General features: G+C 36.1%; 1 long non-coding RNA gene across 1 annotated transcript in view; it reads right to left on the reverse strand.

Annotated features, from left to right (window-relative positions):
* The window catches only part of LOC141553345 (uncharacterized), a 48,681-nt gene extending 28,656 nt beyond the window's left edge, over positions 1 to 20,025 (reverse strand). The window contains exons 1-2 of the long non-coding RNA XR_012485413.1: positions 19,945 to 20,025; positions 5,979 to 6,037 (exon numbers count right to left, since the gene is read on the reverse strand). This is a non-coding gene — a long non-coding RNA (uncharacterized LOC141553345). The remainder of the gene's footprint in view (positions 1 to 5,978; positions 6,038 to 19,944) is intronic.
* Between the last annotated feature and the right edge of the window lie 216 nt (positions 20,026 to 20,241).

Below are 20,241 nucleotides of genomic sequence, written 5' to 3' on the forward strand. Positions count from 1 at the left end.
GAGCCTCTTTGAAGTAGTGATTAGTAGATTTTTTTTTTTTTTTCTATTTCTACTTTCCTCTTGTGTTCTATCATTCCAGGACAAATTTATTTGACTATTACTTGCATTTTTTGTGTTAAAGTTCTTTCTTTTTTTTTTTTTGGTCACAGATTCCAAATTGTCCAATTATTTTTATATTTTCTCTTCTTGATCTTTTTTCCATATTTGTTGTTTTTCTTAGGATGTTTCACATTATATTTTGTTTTTTTTCATTGTGTGTAATTGTGTCTGTCTGTTTGTCTATCTCTGCCTCTCTCTGTCTCTGTCTGTCTTTCTCTCTGTCTCTCTGTTATTTCTTAGTCTGTTATAGCTTCACTGGCTTCCCTTTGCCCAAAACTAAATTTCAAAGAATTATTATTATTATTTTTTTCTTTAAGAATCTGTATCTCCTTTTCTCATTGGTTAGCTTTTCCTCCATAATTTTGTTGTTTTTAATGGGGGTGGTTCTTATTTTTTATTTTTTTTCCTCAGTGTTTCTCATTTTATTTTTAAAGCCTTTTTAAGTTCTTCTATAAATTCTTTCTAGGCAGATAGCCATTTAACAGTACTCTTTGGGGTAGAAGAAGATTTTTTACTTCATTGTCCCCCTCTGAAGATTAATCCAGGACTTTCCTTATTCCCATAATAAATTGCTATGACTGTTTTTCTTTTTTTTTCTCCTTTACCCATTTATTTTTTTCAATGAAAAAAATTTAGTATAACCACTTTTAATTCTGAGTTTGGGGGAATGGTGCCTCTAACTTCACTTCAGCTCTTCCCTCTGACCTGGAAAGCCAAACCAAGAGGTCCCCACTCCTGCAAATGCCAGCAGCTGGCAATTTCACTGCTTCTGCATTCATGAGAGTGCTGGCTCCTTCTTGCCCAGGGCTTTGTCTCTGCAGCACAGATCATCGAGTTTCCCTCAGTCTTCCTGGACTAAGACACCCCTCCCCCCAGCACTCAGCTCACACTCAGGGAGTTGAAAATTTCTGTGGTTGCACCTGAGGCTCCACCAATACCAAGCTCAGAATTGTTTCTAGGAAGCCTGGAAGTGTTTACACTTCACACTAGTTAAATTCTGGTGCTACATCTTTCTTCAAATCTTCTTCAGTTGAGGAAGTAATTTATGATCAAAGAAGAACTAGAGGTCAGTATTGATCACAAAATAGAAAATTTTGATTATATCAAATTGAAAAGTTTTTGTACAAATAAAACTAATCCAGACAAGATTAGATGGGAAGCTGTTAGGATTACCAGGTGAGAACTCAGGTTGTCTGATCAGTGACAAGGTGAGAATTCAGGTTGACTTGACAGTTCTCTGGCTCAGACCTTTGGTTCGGGCCTTTAAAGGGAGTTTACACCTTAGTAATTCTAGGAGGAGCAAGCTCATTGGTTGAAGTAATGTTTCCCAGAAGCCCTTGCGTTATCCCACACCCATTCTCTGGGAGGATAAAAGAAGGGCAGCATTGGGTCTGAGAGAATGGACTCTGGGATAAAGTCTTGACGCCAGGCAGGCTGAAAGGAGACCAGTCTGATTTGAGAAATGACAAGAGTTGGAGGAGATTCAGAGCTCCCAAGAAACCTGTGCACAGAGGAAAAGATTTTACAGATCTCCTCCCAGAGAAGGATTATAATTGAAAGACAACAGGACACTACAGGAAGCAATAAACTGGGAAAACATTTTTACAGTCAAAGGTTCTGATAAAGACCTCATTTCCATAATATATAGAGGATTGACTCTAATTTATAAGAAACCAAGCCATTCCTCAAATGATAATTAGTCAAAGGATATGAACAGACAATTCTCAGACAAAGAAACTGAAACTATTTTGAAAGAAGATTGAAATGAGCAGGACCAGGAGATCATTGTATACTTCAACAACAATACTATATGATGACCAATTCTGATGGACATGGCCATCTTCAACAATGAAATGAACCCAATCAGTTCCAATAGAACAGTAATGAATTGAACCAGCTACACCCAGGGAAAGACCTTTGGGAGATGACTATGAACCACTACATAAAATAAAATTCCCAATCCCTCTATTTTTGTCCACCTGCATTTTTTATTTCCTTCACAAGCTAATTGTACACTATTTCAAAGTCCAATTCTTTTTGTACAGCAAAATAACTGTATGGACCTGTATACATATATTGTATTTAACTTATACTTTAACATATTTAACATGTATGGGTCAACCTGCCATCTGAGGAAGGGGGTAGGGGAAAGAAGGGAAAAGTTGGAACAAAAAGTTTTGCAATTGTCAATCATGAAAAATTACCCATGCATATATCTTGTAAATAAAGAGCTATAAGAAAAAAAAAAAAAGAAAGAAAGAAAAAAAAAGAAAAAAGTCTTCTTCAGTTGTCCCAGGAGGATTCCTGCTCTGACCCAAATGTTATCTGTTTTGCACAAGTCTATGTTCACTCTGAGGCACAATTTTTTGCTGTTTGTGCGGGAAAGCTGAGTATTTGAGCACATGGGACAAGCAGTGACAGATTGAGGTGGTGGTATGGGGAATAAGTCCTCAGAAAACGACTCTAAAACTGCTCTTGGTAAAATGGACACTGAGAGGGAACAGCCTGAGCCAAGTAGGGTAGAATATAAGAAAATGTCATGACAATAATAACTAACATTTATATAGTATTTACTATGTGCCAGTCACTGTGCTGCATGCTTTGTAGTTATCCTACTTGATCCTTGCAACAACCTTAGGAGGTAAATGTTATTGCTATCCTCATTTTACAGATGAGATATATAGGTTAAATAGAGGTTAAATAACTTTCCCTGTCATACAACTAGCAAGTGAATGTGTCAGGATTTGAACTCAGGTCTTAATCTCTACTACCTACTAATATTAATCTTTATTGTATGAATGATGGGTTTTATGCAAATTGCTTGTAATTAGATTCTGTTATAGTAGAAGAGGGTTAGCATACCTTTCTCTCCCTAAAGCCCACAACAGTGTGTATAGTCATGCCCCTGTAAGTCTATGCCCCTGCACTCTATCAGCAAACCATAGAAATGTTTACCTCCTTCTACCAGAAAATGAGGTGAGAGTGATGATAGCTTGGGGAGTCGGAACTAAAAAAGCTAATAGAACACTATAAAATTCAGACTCAAAGGGTTACAGAACCACAAGAGTGAAAGGGTGCCCCCTCCAACTTTTTATTTTATTTTTTAATTTATATTTTTACTTATCTTTATTTATTTATTTATTTATTTTTGCTGAGGCAATTGGGGTTATGTGACTTGTCCAAGGACATACATCTAGGAAGTGTTAAGTGTCTGAGTCCTGTTTTGAACTCAGGTCCTCCTGACTTTAGGGGCAGTGTTCTATCAACTGCACCATCTAGCTGCCTTCTATTTTTACTTATTTTTAACATTCTTTTCTTTTTAAAATTTGAGTTTTAAATTCTTTCCCTTCCTCTCACACCCTCCTATATCCACTGAGAAGGCAAGTGATATATCAGTTATACATGTGAAATCATGCAAAACATTTTTATTAACCACATTTTTTAAAAGCAAGAAAAATAAAGAAAGAAAATTATATTTCAATTTGCACCCAGAGCTAATCAGCTCTCTCTCTGGATGTGGATTGCATTTTTCATAAAGAGTCCTTTCACATTGTCTTATATCACTCTATTGATCAGAGTAATCAAGTCTTATAGTTGTTCATCATTACACTGTTACTTTTACTCCAGCATTTGTCATTTCTGATAGATAATACTTTAGAGGTTTTTAATTTGAATTTCTCTAATCAATAGTGTTTTGGAGCATTTTTTTTTCATATGACTATAGACAATTTTGGTTTCTTTCCCTTCTGTGATCTGCCTGTTTATATCTTTGACCATTCATCAGTTAGAGAACTCTAATTTTTACAAGTTTGACTCAGTTTTATATTCAGTTTGTATTTGAGAAATAAAGGAACGTGTTTGTTTTGAAATTATTTCATTTTCTATGACAACTTTTATCATAATTTTGTTTTTTCAGATTATCCCTTTTAATTAGGTTCAATTTTGCTTTTGCTTTGTCTAAAATCATGATTACTACTTATGCCATTTTCATTTCAGAAAAAGTATATTAGATTCTGCTCCAGCCCTTAATTTTAACTCTATGTGTTATTCCTGTTTCAAGTGTGTCTTTAGCAAGCAACATAATGTTGGATTCTAATTTATCTATTCTGCTATCTGCTTCTGTTCTATAGGTGAGTCTATCCCATTCATATCTGAATGTGAGTTATGATTACTAACTATATGTTTGTATGTGTGTCTTCCTTCTTCTCTCTCTGTTTCTTTCTGTGCTTATGGTTTTGTCTCTGTCTCAAAATCTCAGTTTCTGTATCTTTCTGTGTCTCTCTCTTCTACCCCTGATCAAAAGTCTATTTCAGTTTTAACTACTACTTCCCTAATTCTGCCCTCCCTTTTATCTACACTCTGTACTATTCCATCCTCCTATTATTTCCATATTAAGTAATTTTTCTATACAAAAATGAGTGTATGTATGTATATATGTATATACATATTTATTTATAAAGACATATTTTCTTCTCTTTTACCCAATTAAAATGACAGTGAATTTCAAACATTGCCTATAACCCCACACTCCATTTTCTTCATTATAAAAGTTCTTCCTCACAGACTTCTTTTACATGAGAAAAATGTTCCCATTCTATCTATCCTTTCCCCCTTTTCCCAAGGCAATCCTCTTTTCATCCCTTCATTTGGGGGGAGGGGAGGTCATTCCAACATAATTGAATCATATTCATGGCCTTTTTTTTGGTAAACTTTTAAAAATACTCTAAGAATAAGAAAAATTTTAGGTATTATTTTTATAATCTTCCCACATAGGAATGCAAATAGTTTAACTTTATTGATTCTCTTATGATTTTTTTATGTTACATTTTTTTATGAGTCTTTTCTTGAGTCTTGTGATTGACAAATTTTCTATTCAGTTCTGCTCTTTTCATCAGGAATTTAAAAAGAAAAAAACCAAAACCCTCTGTATAATTAAAAATCTATTATTCTCCCTGCAGTGTTGCTCTCATTTTTTGAAGGTAGATTATTTTTTTCATTAGCTCTTTACTTTCTTGAATATCATAGTCCAAACTCTCTACTCTTTTAATGTGAAAACTGTTATGTCTTGTATAAACCTGACTGTGGCTTTATAATATCTGTTTTGTTTTGTTTTCTGGCTGCTTGAAGTCTTTTCTCTTTGATTTAGGACCTCTAAAATTTGGTCATAGTATTCCTGAGAGTTTTATATTTGCATCTCTCTAAGGAAGTGATCAGTAGATTCTTAAAATGTCTACTTTACCCTCTGGGGATCTCAAATATCGGGGAAGTTTTCCTTGACAATTTCTTGAAAGAGGATGTCTATATTCTTTTTTGTCTTGGCTTTTGGGTGATCAAATTATTTTTAAATTATTTCTCTTCAACTTATTTGCAAAGTCTGTTGTTTTTCCAATATTTCACAGTTTTTGCTATATTTCCATTCTTTTGAGTTTTTTTTTATTTTTTTATTGTTCCTTTGTGTATCATGCTTTTTATGGTCAAATACTTTTTTTTAAAAATGTATTCATTTTGACTTTGAACTACATGTTGAGTAGCTTTTTTATGATCAAATTATTTTTTAAAATTTGTTCATTTGTCCATCCTCCTTTTTGAGTTTGAACTACATGTTAAAGTCAAGCTCTGCCCACCATGGCAGGAAAGAAGATGCACTGTTCAAAGCTTCTGGCTATTTCATGCTGCTATTTTAAGAATTAGTTGGTGGTGTTGGTGATGGGAATATGAAAGTTTTGGGTACTTCTAAGGTGGTATGATTCTTGAAGAGTTATATGATTGCTATCCTGTTCTGTGGTCTAGTCTTTACCTAACAAGGACCCTCAGGCACTTGGAGCTACAAGTATTAACACTGAAATTTGTCTTGGAATTGTGACAAAGCTCTCTGTTACCTTCTGAATTGACCACCAGAACTCCTCTTCATTCTGGAATAGTTACCCAAAATAGTGACCTAAAAAATGTCAATAGAGTTGCCAGTAAGCATTAGCTATGACCAGTGCCAATAAAGAGTCCTATAAACTCTTTCTGAACAGTTTTACAATCCCTTTACAATATATGAGATGGATGAGAGGTACTGAAGCAGCTATTATTGCTTTGGCCACTGTTGCCACCCAGGTCTGTGTGGTCTGGAAACATACCTCTACTTTAGCATCACTGACTTTTATTTTTGACTTCTTAAGTTTTCTTAAGTTGGAAAAATGTCTCACCTCAAGCTTTTGTTGGTTCTAACATTTCAAAATATGATTTGAAGCATTATTTTAGAGTTGTTTGCAGGGAATATTAAAAAGTTCACTTGGGTGGCTGCCCCAGTTCACCATCTTGGATACACCTTTATATCCCTTCAACTTCTGATATCCAGTGCTAGCAAAATTCTTTGCAAAAGTTCTGCTCCTACTACTACCACCACACTCTAGTCTAAGGCTATGTTTATAATCAGTTTAAGTATAAAATATTATAAACAAAGTTGGCTTTATACTTCAGTTCTCTAGTTGTGTAAAATTAAACACTGTGGAAAGTTGTGGGCAAGGGAGTAGGGGAACAGTTACTCTGTTGGCCAGACATACCATATAGGGAGCTTCTTAACCTACCTACTTCCCTTGGAAGACAGAGAATATGATATAGGTAATAGGAGTACACCCTGTGATTCAGGATTAAAATTTTAACACAGCTATTACCTAACAAAATAATCTTTGGCAAGAGATTTTATCTCTGTCTCCATTTCACTATCTGTAAAATGGAGATAATAATAATTTTTGCATGGAGTAAATATAAATACAATATTACATAAACTGTAGATTGCTAGGAGCATGAGCTATTTATTTCTTTTACTTTGCTTATCCTGTTCATAAGTGTAGACAAGGCCCTTCTCTATGTGAAAACTCTATTCTCTCCCCCTTCTCCTTTTGTTCACTCTTGTGAGGTCCACAGAGCTAATAAAATACAGAAGAAAATGGGGTGTTGGCAAAAATTGTACTTGTAAAACCTCTTCTGGATCATCTCTGGGTTTCCCCAGGGCCCAGATGACCCTGTAGCAGAATGGCCTGAACAGAATGATTTATCTTCCCTTCAGTTCTGGAGTAAGTTAGGGGTGAGAGTAATTGAGGCCATATCTAAACTGAGGGAGAAAGTAAATGGTGCATGTGGGCATGGGCATTAGTGTGTTTCTATTTTAATGTGGAAACTGGCTGTGCCCTACAAAGCATTTCCTCAAAATGTTCATTTCAATCCACTGGGTTCTGTCATCATGCGGGCAGGTTTTAAGACAAAAGCTTCATGTTAGAAGGAAGCTTCTCTGTGTGAAATGGAAAGTATGGGATCTGGACTTATGAGACCCTGGATTTGAATCTTATTTCAGCTCAGTATTATATTTGTGACACAGAAGAAATCATGAAAAATTGAGGGTCAGTTTCCTCATCTTTATAATGTAGAGGGTACAAATCAACAAATATTTATTAAGGCTCTGTTATGTCCAATACTGTGGAATATGGGGTGGGGGGAACAAAAACTAAAAAACAGCATTAGCTTTTAATGGCCTAACATTCTACTGGGGGAGACAAAATGAAAATGAGTAATTGAGGACAAGAAAAGCTAAGGAAGCAGGAAAAACTAGGAGAATCAAAAAAGGGTCAAAAGGGACCTGACCTTGAAGTAAGCTTAAGACTAAGAGAATGAAAAAGATGAAAGATTGAATGTCAACTTCAGGGAACAGTAATCAGGCCAATTTCTCTAGAACATACAAAATTCATTATTAATCTCATTTTTTCATCATCTAATCCTTTTCCCTTCAAAAATATTTTATATTGAAAAGAAATACAAAATAATTGGGGGGGGGGGGGAGAAGTATTGATCTTATGTCTATATCTATATCTCTTTATATATAGATCCCTATCTCTCTCTTTTTCTTTCTCTCTCTCTTTCTATCTATGGAGATGTGTCAAATTTCACTTTAATTAAAGGACTTGATCTGTATTAAATTGCAAATTCCTTGAAAGGGAGAACTAGTAGGGAGGAGTTATACTCAAGTAAATCTTCATTTAAATGTGACTTTAAAGGAATTTCCATACCTTCTCAAGTTCAGATTTTGAGAAGTGAAAACTAGGAAGAGACTAGGTGATAAAAAGGGGAAAGGAATGGAAGAAAAGAATAGAAAAGGAAAATAATTTAAAGATTTTGTGGCAATATGATGGAGTAGCAAATTTAGAGTCAGCAGATATGGATGGTAATCCCTGACATGCTGCTTACTACACTACCTTTGTAACTTCAGCCAAATCATTTTATCTCTTTGGGTCTCAGTTTCTTCCTCTGTAAAATATGGAATATGGAGCAGATAATTATTAATGTTCCTTTAAATTTTAAAACATATGAAGTATCTGTTTCACCAGGCCTAACTTTATCTAGGCCTTCTGTATTTAGACATCCTAATCTCTGAGCTGGCTATTATTTTAATTTCTAACCTCCTTTCATTCCATCTTTGTATTCTTAACATCTAGCTCAGTATTTCACATTAATTAAACAACTAATAAATGTGCCAATAAATTGATCATTCATTATGTAAGCAACATTTATTAAATTTGTGCTAAGCATTAAGATTACATGGAGGAAAAGTAAAACAATCTCCATGGGCAAGGAATTGAAATTTTACTGGAGACAATGAACAGATATATGTGCTTATATATATGCACACATATATGTGCATATTTAAAATACATCTACATATGTAGGTATGTTGTATATATATGTATACATACATGAATATAGATGTAAAGATATCTATGTGTATGTATGTATATATATATATATATGTATCTATATACACAGACACATACTCATATAGAAAGAAATTTTCCCGAGTATGTATGATTGTCTATAGACAATTTATAGATTCCAGAGTATTTTTATCTATATCTAGATAATAAATACAGTGAAATACAAAGTAGTTAAATATGAGGTGATTTGGAAGTAGGGTAATAGAAATCAGAGATTAGGTTAGAAGAGACTCTATGTGGAAGATTGTGCTTGGACTGTTTCTTGAGGAAAGGGAAAGATTCTACAGAACAGAGGTAAAAACTGTACATTCCAAGAATGAAGAATGGGGTACTGTCATTACAAAGTAAAGAGATGTCATATTATTTGTAAGAAACAGCTGTTCAGTTTGGTCAGACTGAATAGTGCAGGAGGGAGAGTGATATCCAATGAGTCTAGAAAGATCAGATAGGGCAGAGTCTAAACAGAAAATTTACATTTTATCCTAGAGGGATAAGAACTCACTATAATTTATTGAGAAGGGAAGCATCATGGTTAGATATATGCTTAAGGAAAATCATTTTGGTAGTAACATATGTAATGGACTGAAGTATGGGGAGACTTGAGGTAGGAATACCAATTAAGAGAGTGTTGCAATAATTTAGATGAAAGTTGAGGGACTGAACCAAAATAGCATTTATTTGAGTAAAAAGGGGATCAGATGCTACTGAAATAAAGGTAGAGCCATTAACATTAGGCAGCAAATGATTGGCTATGTGGGATGGGGGAAAGTGAGGGGTCAATAATAACACTGTCAAAGGAGACAATGTACTTACATGAACTGATGCTAATTAAAGTGAACAGAATCAACAGAACATTGTACACAGTAACAAAATGATTAGGTGGTGATCAACTATGATGGACTTGGCTCTTTTCAACAATGAGGTGATTGAAGGCAGTTCCAACAGACTTGTTATGGAAAGTGCTTTCTGAGGTTTGGAGAGACTTGCATGAACTGATGCTGAGTGAAATGAGCAGAACCAGAAGATCACTATATACTTCAACAACAATACTGTATGAAGATATATTCTGATGGAAGTGGATATCTTCAACATAAAGAAGATCCAACTCACTTCCAGCTGATCAATGATGGACAGAAACAACTATACCCAGAGAAGGAACACTAGGAATTGAATGTAAAATATTAGCACTACTGTTTATCTACCCAGGATACTTATACCTTCGGAATCCAATACTTAACGTGCAACAAGAAAATTGGATCTACACACATATATTATATCTAGGTTATACTGTAACACATGTAAAGTGTATGAGATTGCCTGTCATCTAGGGGAGGGAGTAGAGGGAGGCAGGGGAAAATCTGGAAAAATGAATACAAGGGATAATGTTATAAAAAAAAAATTACTCATGCATATATGTAAGGGCCCTTTAAATGGGAGGACACAGTGCATCAGGAGATTGAGGCCCGGAAATAATTTCTGTGGATATTAGGACTGCCCTTGGGCGGGATCCTGGCCATATTGAGATAGTTTCGTAATGGGTGACTCTCTCACTGATTGGCTGTGTATGTGACCTCACAGGCCCTATGTAAGCCCACTGCAGGCAGCAACCGCTCTCTTTAACCTCATGCTGTTCACCCTGGCTCCCCAGCCTGGGTGGCCAAGCCAAGATGGGTAGCCAAAAGAGGTAAGGGTTTTGGTAGTGAACACATGGGTCTTCTGACCAGGTGTTCACTCGGGAACCAACAAGTCAGGGCATCAGTTAGGGCATTATATGAGTAGGTATAATAAAGGCTTTTAAGATTACACGTGGTTGTTCTTGAGTGCGCTACCGGTTATTAAGCTATAGATTCAAGAGATTGTGGCCAGAGACCTTAGAAGGCCTCAGAGGAGGCGAGCCGGGTAGAGCTCACACTGCAAAGGACAGTGGTCAAAGGTGCTCTGGTGGGTCTAGGACAGACTAGTAATTGTAACTGCCAGGAGAGCACGTTACAAATGGCGCTCAACGTGGACGCATCAGGAATTATCAGGTTTTGAAAATATTTAATATTCAGAATTAAGATTCTGAAAGATCCGGTAGAAACGCCACTTAAGAGGGAAGACAGAGAAGCAATATGGACCCAGGTAAATCTGGGATCAGGCTCAAGGACACAGCTGAACATAATGCTTATATAAAAAGGTTAAAGAGCCAGATGGAAGATCTTTTAACAAAGATCACCACTGAAGAACAGCAGGAAGCTTGTAATCAAGCTCCCAGAAGGCTAGCCCCACACCCAGTAAATATAGCTCGGAGAGGAAGCAACCTAGAGCTAGTGCGTATGTATGACAGTATAGAGTACGAAATGCCACAGCAAGAGTTGCTGGAATTGCAGGTTAAACTACAGGTTGAGCTAGAGAAAGAAGAAAAAGCTAGGTTACTACAGATAGAACAGGAAGAGTTCAAACCAGTGGCTGAAACTAAGGAAGGAAATAAAGGAACCACATGGACTAAAGTTGTAGAAATTCTTCTTAGCATTTTGTTGGTTTACCTCCTGCATTATTGTTTTAAGGAATTTATCCATTACTCTTCCATTGAGAAGAAGTTTAGTTCTTTTTATGTGCAAAGCTCAGGTTTGATTTGGAATCAGCCTTTGGGGGATTTTCCAATTCTTCCCTCTGCCTCACCTTCTTGGGCCAAGGGAGAAGGGGGAGGAGGAAAAGGAAGGGCGATAATACTATCAGCACTGCCCATTAATCCATTCAAAACTCCTGTGTCTTCATTTCAAAGGACTGGTGTAGGCTTTATGCCCCAAGGCAAAAAGGAATTGTGGGGTATTGAGTATAATCAGAAAAGTTTTAAAAATACAGTTCAGTTAATTTCTAAGAAACCTTACAGGGATAAGGCCTTGCAGTTAGAGAGAGTGGAGTTTTATACTTGTAAAACTGCTAGGATCGTCTTTGGAGAGTTGAAACTCCTCTTTTCTTACCTCGTGGATTTTCCACTTCCACGGGTGAGCTTGATTTCCCAACCCCCTACGAGTACTTATAAAACAGTGTTTATGTCTAGAATGGGTTGGAAAATTGTTGTTTTAATCACTAGAATAAATAGACAGTGTGTGATCTTTGACCCAGGAGGAAAAGTAATATCAGATTTATTGATTCACACTCCTGGAGTACAATTCGGTATCAGAAATTCAAACTTTGATTTTTAGGCAAAAGAATTCAGGGATATAGCCGAGTGTTCTAGTAAAGTCATTACTGCACAGACTATCCCCAAGATCTTCTCTTCTAAACAAGAGAAGGGAATTTTGGGATATGTGATTGCTTACAATTTTAAATTTTGATTTTACATTTTAAAACATTTTTGATTTTACATCTTCAAAGTATTTTGATTTTACATTTTAAAGTTATTTTGGTTTTATATTTTTAATCTATTTCAGTTTTACACTTTTAAATTATTTTGGTTTTACATTTTTAAATTCTTTGCATTTTACCTTAGCAATGCACTTCGGGCACACACAGAAAGTGCAGCTAAGTGACAGACTGACTTTTGTCTGACTTGTTAATCTTTTTGACAACAACTTTGTTTCCACTGTGATGTGGAAAGGCCTGGATGGCATTTGGAAAGGCCCAAGTTGGGCCCCGGGGACATTCCTTCCTAGGTGCAGATCCAGCAGCAGAGTTCATCCCCACCAGAGACATTTGTAACCTGGGGATCCAAGAGAAGGACCAGACAACAGTCCAGAGAGACCAGCCAGATGTCAGCAGCCCTTCAGACGCTGATGGCAGCGATGCCCCTCCTGACCGTGACCAGAGACACCAGACACAGTTCCAGTGTTGCAGCTGAAATGGACTGTTTTGGGTGATACGCAATATAAAGACTGTAAATGGACAATGGGCCTGCTTGCTTCTCCCGTGGCCACTTGCCATATGGTGGCCTGGGAAGAGGCTTTGCCCTATGCTTTCTATTGAAGGACTATGCTTTTAAATTAGTGGGTGAAAAACCAACACACCCACCTGCCATTGTTATTGAGACAATGTTACTGGACATGACTGCTTATGTGCACCTGTGAAACTAGAATTGTTCTAGAATTGTGAAAAGTGCAATAGAGAATTGTGATAAGCTAGAATTGCTCTAGGATTGTGAAAAGTGCAATAGAGAATTGTGATAAGCTAGAATTGTTCTAGAATTGTGAAAAGTGCAATTGAGAATTGTGATAAACTAGAATTGCTCTAGGATTGTGAAAAGTGCAAGAGAATTGTGATAAGCTAGAATTGTTCTAGAATTGTGAAAAGTGCAATTGAGAATTGTGATAAACTAGAATTGTTCTAGGAGTGTGAAAAGTGCAACAGAAAATTTTAAGAAACTAGAATTGGTCTAGAACTGTGATAAATGTAACTAGAATTGTGACAACCTACCTACTGATATTTGTTAACTAGAATTGTGATGTTTTACCTTGTTGACTTCCCACCTCAGTGTTGACATCCTACCTCATTGGCATCCAACCTCTTTGGCTTATTATCTCGAGTATGACTTTGATGAATGGGTTGAACATTTGGGCCACTGTTGAGCCTGGTTCTTATTGTCATACTTCTGTTTACTGATCTGCTGCTTTGTACCTCCTTGGGCATAACACTGTCATCTCATGGATCAAGTGAACTATAGCTGGTGCTGAAAGTTTAGCTTGGTGAGATGTGCGGTTCCCGCAAAACAAGAGAAAGGGAATTGTAAGGGCCCTTTAAATGGGAGGACACAGTGCATCGGGAGATTGAGGCCCGGAAATAATTTCTGTGGATATTAGGACTGCCCTTGGGCGGGATCCTGGCCATATTGAGATAGTTTCGTAATGGGTGACTCTCTCACTGATTGGCTGTGTATGTGACCTCACAGGCCCTATGTAAGCCCACTGCAGGCAGCAACTGCTCTCTTTAACCTCATGCTGTTCACCCTGGCTCCCCAGCCTGGGTGGCCAAGCCAAGATGGGTAGCCAAAAGAGGTAAGGGTTTTGGTAGTGAACACATGGGTCTTCTGACCAGGTGTTCACTCGGGAACCAACAAGTCAGGGCATCAGTTAGGGCATTATATGAGTAGGTATAATAAAGGCTTTTAAGATTACACGTGGTTGTTCTTGAGTGCGCTACCGGTTATTAAGCTATAGATTCAAGAGATTGTGGCCAGAGACCTTAGAAGGCCTCAGAGGAGGCGAGCCGGGTAGAGCTCACACTGCAAAGGACAGTGGTCAAAGGTGCTCTGGTGGGTCTAGGACAGACTAGTAATTGTAACTGCCAGGAGAGCACATTACACATATATACTGTCAAAAATGTATAATTATAAAATTAATTTAAAAAATTTTTTAAAAAGTGCATTCTGTATACAGAGAGAGAGAGAGGTATGGAAACTGAATATGGTTCAAAGAATAGTATTTTCACCTTTTGTTGTTGTTTGTTTGTTTTTCCACTTTTGATCTGATTTTTCTTGTGCAGCATAGTGAATTTGGAAATATGTTTAGAAAAATTGTACATGTTTAACCTAAATCAGATTGTTTGCTGTCTTGGGGAGAGGGGAGGCAAAGAAGAGAGAGAAAAACTTGTATCACAAGGCTTTTCAAAGGTAAATGATGAAAATTATCTTTGAATTTATTTGGAAAAATAAAATGCTATTTTAAAAAATGAGGCAGTGTGTAAACATATACAAAACATATACAAAACAAATTAACTACACACACACACACACACATATATATATATATATAATTACACTGAGATGTAATATAATAAATATTGCAAAGGATTTACATTATTTCATTAAAGCATGGGCAAGGAGACAGTATCAGCTGGAGAAAACAAAGTTTCAATGAGAGCCAGAAAATGGAAAGTGTCTAAGAAGAAAAGATTAAAAATGAAGGAATGTTTGTTACTTATGAAACAGGAATTGCAGTGGCCTCAAAGAAGAGAGAGGAAGAGTTGTAACAGGAACGTGAGTGATAGGGTTGAGGAAGATGGGAAATAGAAAAAGTTAATAATTAGACTTGGGGCTAGGGATTGGATGAAAAATCTTGAGATGTAGAAGATCTGAAATATGATAGTAGCTGTATGAGTGAAAAGAAAAAGAGATTCAAGAGATGTTACCCCAGTATAATGAGCAAGGATTGATAAATTATTGTATATGCAGAGGTAAGGAAAAAAGGAACATACAAAAATGACATCAAGATTCTGAATTTGTGGAACGGTGGAGATTCCCTCACCAGAAATAAGGAGTTTTGGAGAAAGGTTACACTTGGAAAAAGTTTCTAGACCTTAGTTTACGTATAAGTAAAAGCATTAGATTAGAAGAGAAAATAGGATTATTTTTGGTCACACCATTCCCTGCCCCATGACAATACTGTTAAGTTATCCTTAAATAGTGGCTTTGTTGGAAGCTCCACCTATTCCCTAAAACCTTTGCTAATTATCTTGGCCCATAGTGTTCTCTATCTCTTCTTAAAATTTTCTTCATAAAATCTCAGAGACAACTAGTTCAATTCATATGTGAATGAAAAACCACCTAATACCATTTTTGACAGATGTTCATTTAACCTCTAATTGGAGATATCCAGTAATGGGAAACTCCTGACTTGCTTAACTGTTTGCTTTTCATTTTCATGCAATCTTGATCTGAACTATCCCCTTCACTTCCTTCCCACCCACAGCTTGTACTCTATCCCTTGACTTGCTTGCTCTAAGAAGCCAGTTTCTACTTTACCTTCTAGAGGCCCAGGCTGCCTAAACCACTTTTCCTTTCCTCACTTTCCAGTTTCCCTTTATATATTATCCTAAGAGAAAAGAAGCCATCACCTAAACCTAACACAGTTCCTGGCATATAGTAATTGTTTATTAAATGCTTTATGTATCTACCAGTCTAACTGCTGAGACAGCCTATTTCATTTTGGGACAACTCTCATCTTTAGGAAGCTTTTCCTTCCATTGAGCTAAAATCTGCATCTCTGCAATTTCTACCTAATATTCCTAGTTCTGCCCTCTGGGCCAAAGCAGAACAAGTCTATTGCTTTCTACACATGACAGCCTTTCAAATACTTGAAGATAGCTATCATGTCCCCCCTGAGTTTTCTCCATTCTAGCATTTATTGTCTATACCGTTCATTTGGCACTTATCACATGTAACTTTGTACTGCTAATTATATTTCCCTGTGTGGGTGTCTTGTCTACACAGTTAGACTGTAAACCCCTGCAGAGCTGAACCCTTATCATTTACATCTTTGTATTCTGTCACTACACTGAATATAATGACAATATGTACATACTTACACACACACACACACATACACACATATGCACATATACATAATTTTTTTGAATTGATTGATTTATTATAGTCTAAAGTCAGATTAAGTATTATTCATAACATCATGGTTTTGATGTTAAAGAGATCTTAAAAATCATCTAGTCCAATTCTTTCATTTTATCTATAAGAAAACAGACATAGGTGAAATTACTTGCCCAAGATCACCCATGTAGTAACCACTGAATTCAGGTGCTTTGATTCTGAATCTAGTGCTCTTTCTACTCTAAAAGTACAGTCAAGTAAATTGTCCAAGATTACTAGGTAGTTCATAGAAAAAATAGTGCTAGAATTTAGATCTCTTGATTCCTAGTGCTCCTTCTATTCTATGTGAATTTCAGAAGTTCATTGAATTAGATCCTTTTTTTTCCCCAAAATCCCTAAATGTTAAGAATTAAGTTCTTTTACATTTGACAGATGAGTGAAACAAGACCTAGATAAGTGAAATGGCTTGCCCCAGACCACACATTTATGAATCTACAGAGACATGACATAATAGTAAAGATTCCTTCTAGTTATCATTTTCTATGATTCTGAAGCTGACAATATTAGTGAGTGAATGACTAATATATTATCCTCTCCCAGCTTTTAAAAATGATAGAGTGCTTAGTACTTGTTAAATACTGGGAGGGGCCCATTAAGGTGATAGTAGAACCAAAAAGAGTGTCTGGTGGCATTGACTACCAACCATAGCAACTTCAAGATTTTTCCTTAGGTCACCCTACTTTTCCTCCACTTCATTGGAGAATAGATACAGCTAGGAGCCCATTCTCAGTTTCAGGTGAGGAAGAGGTAAAGAGAGTTCAAATGGTGAAGAAATGACTGTGATACATGTGGCTAGTTGCTAAGTTGGCTATTCCCAAATATCACAGGGAGTGTGTGTGTGTGTGTGTGTGTGTGTGTGTGTGTGTGTGTGTGTGTGTTTATCATTATATGGAGGCAGAATGGCACAGTGAATATAATAATAATATTTATATAGCACAATGTACTATGAAAAGTGTTTCTTAAAATTATTATCTCATCCTATCCTCACATCTTCCCAGATGATAGATGCTTACTCTCATTTTATAGAGGAGGTAAATAAGGGAAACAAAAGTAAAGTGTCTTTCTTAGGGTCATACAACTGTGCTTGAGGCTTGATTTGAACTCAGGTTCAAACTTGCTCCAAATCAGGTATTCTATCTATTGTGCCATCTAGAAAGAATGAACAATACCTACACAAAATGACCTGGAACATTATGAAGTTAATCAATTTTGTTATCTGTCTGTCTATCTATCTATATGCTTTCCAACTGGAGTCAGATTCTGGAATCACAGTTCAGTGTGCCTGCTATCAAAAGCATTTTCTGCCTTCTTGAAAATAGGAAGATTTTACACACACACACACACACACACACACACACACACACACACACACACACACACACACACGCTCCTGTGCAAGCTTTTATTTATTTATTTTTTCATTTTGTCAAAACAAAAGGATTAGCTTTCTGCTAAAGGATTAACTGTCCTCCAACATCTCTTCCTCTGCTTTCAGGACTAAAGAGCAACCAGGTAACAAAAGAGAGAGAGGTTTATTAATTCTATCTTGCAGTATATCTTTAAGTACTTCTGGGTGCTAAGAAACAGCATCTTTCTCAGGCAAGATGCTCATGATGTAACCTAAGGGAAATACACCTCCCATAGGATAAAACACTTCTGCCAGCAATTTATCAGGCATTTGTCCTCTTAAGTCTATTCAGGTCAACAAGCATTTAGTAAGCACCTGCTATGTGGAAGGAAGGCAGTGTACTAGGTGAATGCACACAAAGAAAAAAAAAAAAAAGAAAGAAACAATTTCTATTTTAAAGAGCAATATCCTGCTAGAGATTGGGATATGGGATATGTCATTATAAAACAAATAAATGGAAAATAATTTGAGAAGGGATAACAAACTAACAAGTCTGAAAGAAAGATTTCACAAAGGACTTCAAGTCCAGTGTTTTTCTAACATACCTCTGAGATATCTGAATTATCTGGAATATTCGCTTCCACCATGAAGTTTTCACTAACAATCCTAAACTATCATTTTCCCCATGTTTCAACTTTTCCAACAGATACAATAGTTATTCATAGTCCTTTAAGCTTTGCAACAAACCTTGTATGCATCATATCTTTTAAATGTCACAACACCCCTGTGAGATCGTTACTCAAAAGTATCATTGTGCCCATTTCACAGATGAGCAAACCATCTCAGAGAACTCATAGCATTTTGCTCAGGGTCATAGAATTAGGAAAAGTCATGTGGAAAGCTTTGGACCAGTACTTATTACTTCCATGTCCAGTACTGCTTATCTAATCTATCCTGCTATCTCTATAGTTTGTAGCACATCATGGCACACTTGGCTATACAACTACTTCTATTGTCTTCTGCTTCAAGGGTAATACTTAAGATTTTTTGTCCAATGAATTAAAACCAAATAATTTTAAGCACTTTCAGTGTACCAGGTACTGCTCTTGGTTACATACAAGTAAAGATATGGAGTTTAGGTAAAATATAGATAAGATATTGTTTCCCTCATAACAAAAAGCACATACAGAGTTAATGAGTGAGATTATAAAAGTCAATCAAGTAAGTGTGATCAATGTGCTATGTGGGAACTAAGACAGAAAATAGCATTTACAATAAATCGATAACTTGTTCATTGCTGGTGTTTAGTCAGTCAACTATGTCCGACTTTTCATGGATTGCATAGGGTTTTCTTGGCAAAGATACTGAACTCATTCACTATTTTTTTCTCCAATTTGTCCCCATTTCTTACAAATGAGGAACTGAAGTGAATAGTGGTTAATTGACTTGCCCAGAATTATACAGCTATTAAATATCTGAGCCTGGATTTGAACTCATATCTTCCTGAGTCCAGAACGAAAGCTTTATCTACCACCTACCTGACTAATATATAATAATAATCATTATTATTATTTTATAAATGTCATAACATTTTGAGTTATTATTATTACTTGAGGTAATATCAAATAAATAATTTCAACACATAATAATTAAAAATAATATATAGCATTTACATAGTGCTGTCAAATTTGCCAAGTATGATACATGCGTTTTTTCATTTAATTGTCACAATAGAACTTGTGAGGTAAGTGCTGATTCAATTATTTTCCTTATTTTTATTTTACAGATGAATAAACTGAGATTGAGAGGTTAAATAACCTCCCCAGAGTCAAATGACTACTAAATATTTGAAGTAAGATATAAATATGATTCCTAATCCAGTTCTCTATTCACTATTCCACCTAGCTACCTCTCTAAAAGAAATCAGGAAAAGGTTATAGAGGAAGTGGCATTTAAATTTAGCTTAAAAAAAATTAGAGTTCAATAGATATTGGGAAAGTGGAGGACCTCCAATAGTATATAAGCTCCAAAGTTCAGGAATTGGTTTTTTAACTCTTTGTATCCCCCATGACATTCAGTGGAGTGTTAGGCAACAACAAATGCTTCCAATGCACTTGTTTAGTGAAGGAATCAAGTATCAGAGTACAGGGAATACTTTGAAACTTTTGAACTTGAATTCAGAAGAGAGAAACTGTCAGCCAAGTGTGATAATTAAGTTATTATTTTCTTTAATGCATTCTCAGGTAAGTTTTTAGGAGGATTATTCTGTAATAGGGAGGAAAGTAGAGGAGATTAATGGAAATAGAAAGGGGGAAGTTGATCAGTGGACTGGAAAGCATCCTGAAGATAGAATCAAGCCATGAGGGTGTGAATTCTAGCCCTACCTCTTAAAGTCCATGTAGTCTCAGACATTTTCCTCTTCTAGGCCTCCATTCTTTCTTTGTAAGAAGAGAGGATTAGACTTTGCCATCTTTAAGATCCTTTCTAATCCCAACATTCTATGATTTTGTGAGGTATCTAATTATGCTTCTTAGAATCTGCAGTCAATCAAGTATATGCCAGGATATATGCTAAGCATTGAGAATAGAAGGATAGGTTAAAAAATGTCCCTTCTCTCAAAACACTCAAAATCTAAGTGGGGTGGGGGAAGAACATGAACACAAAAATGTCCATACAGATAA

This window comes from Sminthopsis crassicaudata, chromosome 2 (genome assembly GCF_048593235.1).
Source record: "Sminthopsis crassicaudata isolate SCR6 chromosome 2, ASM4859323v1, whole genome shotgun sequence".
In the NCBI taxonomy this organism is placed as follows: domain Eukaryota; kingdom Metazoa; phylum Chordata; class Mammalia; order Dasyuromorphia; family Dasyuridae; genus Sminthopsis; species Sminthopsis crassicaudata.